Source organism: Fukomys damarensis, unplaced genomic scaffold, assembly GCF_012274545.1.
Source record: "Fukomys damarensis isolate Sample0158 unplaced genomic scaffold, DMR_v1.0_HiC HiC_scaffold_20, whole genome shotgun sequence".
In the NCBI taxonomy this organism is placed as follows: Eukaryota; Metazoa; Chordata; class Mammalia; order Rodentia; family Bathyergidae; genus Fukomys; species Fukomys damarensis.
Window position 1 is genome coordinate 41,797,980 of NW_022900932.1, and position 4,331 is coordinate 41,802,310.

At 40.6% G+C, this 4,331-nt stretch overlaps 1 protein-coding gene across 1 annotated transcript in view; it reads left to right on the forward strand.

Annotated features, from left to right (window-relative positions):
• The window catches only part of Kif11 (kinesin family member 11), a 57,285-nt gene that overhangs the window by 956 nt on the left and 51,998 nt on the right, over positions 1-4,331 (forward strand). The gene's annotated exons all lie outside the window — the stretch shown is intronic.

Here is a 4,331-nt window from a genome sequence, read left to right on the forward strand (position 1 = left end):
GCCGAGGGCACAAGCTCCCCTGTTCCCGACTCAGCCCCGCTGGCTGAGGACCGGGCTCCGCAGGTGCTGGGACGAAGTAGTCCGGAGCGGCGCCTAGCGTGCGACCCGCGGGCTCCCTCTACAGCGCGGAGGGAACATAGACCGCGGGAGTTCAGGCCACTGAAGTCTCCTGGGCTGGGGTCCAGGGGTAATCTTCCATCCTGGGGCACCTAGCAGTTATTTAAAGACGTAGGTGGACAAGGGACAGTCTCAGAAAAACAGGGCTTCTGTGGTCAAATCCAGAAAAAAACTACTACTCTATACCAGTCCTACTACTGTCCTTAGTCTACTTCAGTGATTAAAGACAGGACCTTTTTTTTTTTTTGCCGGGCGGCTTCATGGTGCTTTGCATCCACAAAAACCCACTATTTGTTATAGACTGAGAGTCTCCATTACCTTTTTACGGGGGTGGGTGGGAAAACTAGGGAAGAGTGCAGTTAGGAACGGTGATTCCCCCACCACTACCACTTAAGTACTTCTGGGTATCTGAAGTGACTAACCAAAAACTGGAACGAAACACAAGGATCTGAATCCTTTTATTGCTTCAAATGTGAATACAGTAGGAGCATACGTTAATCACGTTAGTACTTCATGAAATATGGAGACTTTTATTGGTGGTAACTGCAAGTTTTTAGAAGAAAAAAGTTGTTTTGATACTAGGAATTGAACTCGACTGTTACACTGAGCTATATCCCTAGCTGTTTGATTTTTTGCTTTGTTTTTGAGGTAGAGTCCTTCTAAGTCGCTGAGTTGCCCAGGCTCGGCTCAAACGTGTGATCCTCTTGCTTCAACCTCCCAGACTGCTGGCGTTACAAGCGTGCACCACCTCCCAGTGGTTTTAAAACCCACCCCAAATTGACCCAGTGCAGAGGAGCCAATTATCTTGGAGCTGCTACATTGAGAGTGTTACTGAAGACTGAATGCATTCATGCTTATTTAATGGAACCTATAAATAGGTTTGGCCTATAGTAAATTCAGTTTGTAGGTCCTGAAATACACAATTTGAGGTGCCTATTTCTGAAATAGAATGCATATTATGACTATAAAATGAACAATAAAACTAAAATTAATATTAATTAAATTAATATGTAGAAAGGGAAAGTAAATCACAGCAAATGACTCAAGACTTGGAGATGCAGAACTCTGTAGACTATTAGGAATGCTTACATAAAAATGTTTCTAAACCAGGCGTGGTGGCGCATGCCTGTAATCCCAGCACTCCGGAGGCTGAGGTGGGAGGATCCCTTAAATTCCAGACCAACCTGGGCTACACAGTGAGTTCCAGTTCAGTCTCAACTACATAGTGAGACCCTGTCTCAAAAAACCAAAAAAAAATTTTTTTTAATGCTTCTAAAATGTATGGGTGGCACACACCTGCAATCCCAGTATTTGAGAAGCTGAGGCAAAAGGATCCCATATGTGAGGCCAGCCTGAGCCAAATAGTGAGACCCTCCATTTAAAAAGTTTTTAAATCTTTCAGAAGGCTCAGTGTTAGAGCACTTGCCTTACAAGGGTTTGAGCCCCAACACTCAACTGGCTTTCCCTCTAGCATGCTCAGTCTGGGACCTATGCAAGGGAGTAGTCCTGCAGTTTAAACTTCTTTTTCTTTCTTTTCTTTCTTTGGTACCAGGGATCGAACTCAGGTCCTTGTGCTTGTGAGGCAGGTACCGGAACCACTGGGCTTAATCCCCTGCCCATAAACTTTTTTATCTTTCTACCTCTGGTGAGAATGGATGTGCTGGATAGGAAAGGATACTAAAATCTCAATAAAGAGGATGTAAACAGTAAGTAACAATTTTGAGGGTATACAGTATATCTGGCATTATACATAGATCCTTCATTAATCTTCACATCACCCAGGAAAGGACATTTCTTGCTTACCAGGCGCTAGAAAGCTGTGGCACACAGAGCTCAAGCAACTAGCCAACAATTGATCAGAAAGAGTAGAATTGTAAATGAAATCCAGGACTGATTCCAAAACCTCTGGCTCTTCCACTCATTTGTTGATGGGACAGATATTTACCTTCTAGGTGTCAAATATTAAAAGTGTGAGAATATAGTAATGGGGTAGACAGAAGTATTTGTCTTTGTGGTGCCTCTGACCATATAGGAAAGCAGAAAGTAACCGAGTAATAATATGGTGAGAGGGTCAGGGATTTAGCTCAGTGGCACCATGCCTGCCTTGCAAGCACAAGTTCCTGAGTTCCATCCCGGTAAAAAAAAAAAAAAAAGGAAAGAAAGAGTCCCTATATATATATATACACACATACATACATACATACATACATACATTCATACGTACACACACACACACATGGGAAAAACTGGAAATGGTTAGCAGGAGAAATGTAGTAGGGAACTATTTTTAAATGAGATGATCAGAAAAGTCCTCTCTGAAGAAGTGACATTTGAGCAGAGACCAGAATAATGATTTTTTTTTAAAAAAGTGGGCCATAGGAAGCTCTATGGTATATTTCCCGCCTTCACATACCAACTAGACCCTAGTTGAAATGGAGAAAACACTAATGCCCTGAAGTCGTTGCATGACCCCAATGGGAAAATTATATATATTCAAATACAAGTGTTCTGACATACTAGTCCCTTCCATTAGCCCAGTTCAAATATGGTTTGCCATAGAATTAAATCAAAAGTTCCTAATGAAATAGGGGAGGGGATAAATCCAGTGGTGATAGATTGGCAGATAAGCACTTATTTCTTAAATCAGAAAAATATCTTAGGTAGTTAGGTAGGTAGTTATTGTGGTACTAGAGTCAATCCCCAGCCTTTCATAGAGCTGTATCCCTAACCCTTTTCTTTTCTAACACAGGATCTCACTAAGTTGCTGAACTGTTTTGATCCTCATTGATCCTCAGCCTTCCAGAGTGATGGAACTACAGTCATGTGCCACCATTCTCAACTCAGAAAAACATCTTTTGAATTAACTTAACCTATTATCATGTTACACATTAAAAATAAAAATCTCAGGGCCAGGGATTTAGCTCAGTGGTACTGCCATCTGCCTTGCAAGGTCAAGGACCCAACAAAAAACACCAAAAGCAAAACAAAAAAATCTAGCATCAAAATATACAGAAAAAAATAAACTACCAGGTGCGGTGGCACACACCTATAATCCCAGCACTTTGATAGCTGAGGCAGGATGATGGCCACAGGTTTGAGGCCAGCCTGAACTACATAATGAGATCCTGTCTCAAAAAAAACAAAACTGGAATATTCATGGAATGCCACATAGTAAATGATAAAAAGAACAAACAAAAATTCAAAAAAGATAGTAAAGGAAGCCAGAGACAAAAGAATATATAGTATATATGTCTATTTATATGTAAGGTGAAATATAATTAAAATCAATCTCTGTGCCAAGTGTGGCTGGGCAACACCTATAATCCCAGCATTCTGGGAGCCTTGGGCAGAAGGATTGCAACTTTGAACCTAGTCTGGGCAACTGTGAATTAGTGAGACTCTCTCAAATAATAAGAAAAGGTCTATGGTTGTTCCATAGTACAAAGGCCCTGAGTTCAATTCCTAGCACCATAAATAACTAAAAATAAGAGTACCATTCTATAGTTCTAGAAGGCAAGTTAGTGGTTACTGACTCATGGTGACAGTCATGGAAAGGAAGAATAGGGTGAGACAGGTTGGAGGTCTGTTTTACATGGTGTGTACAGTATTTGAAAATTAATTGAGCTGTACATTTATAAATTGTTTATATTTTTTCTACCTGTAATACTTTAATAAAATCTCCAAAACTAGACAATCTTCTAAAATGTGTGTGTGAGAGAAACAGAGACTGAGATTAACTAAATGAAATTTTGGGGTTTTATTTGATTCTGACTTGAACAAACTCCTTGTGAAAAAAGAAACACAAGATGACCCAGAAAGTAGATAAAGATGACACTGATTGTGTAGGCATGTTAGAAGCTACAGCTTTTCTTTTTCTTTCTTTTGTTTTGTTTTATTTTGAGACAGGGTTTTGCTATGTAGTTCAGGGTGGCCTTGAACTCACTATGTAGCCTAGGCTGTCCTGGAACTCAGGGCAATCCTCCTGCCTCAGCCTCTCAAATGCTGGGATTACAGGTGTGTGCATCACCAGGCCCAGATTCCTGAATGTTTGTTATTTATTGATTGAAAATAAATCTTGCTAAATTGCCCAGGCTGGCCTCTAATTTGCAATCTTCCTGTCTCAGCCTCGCAAAGTTCTGGGATTACAAACTTGTGACATGACACTTGGCTCAAGGCTGAAGCTTTTTTAAAAAAGAGTTCTTTGATATATATAT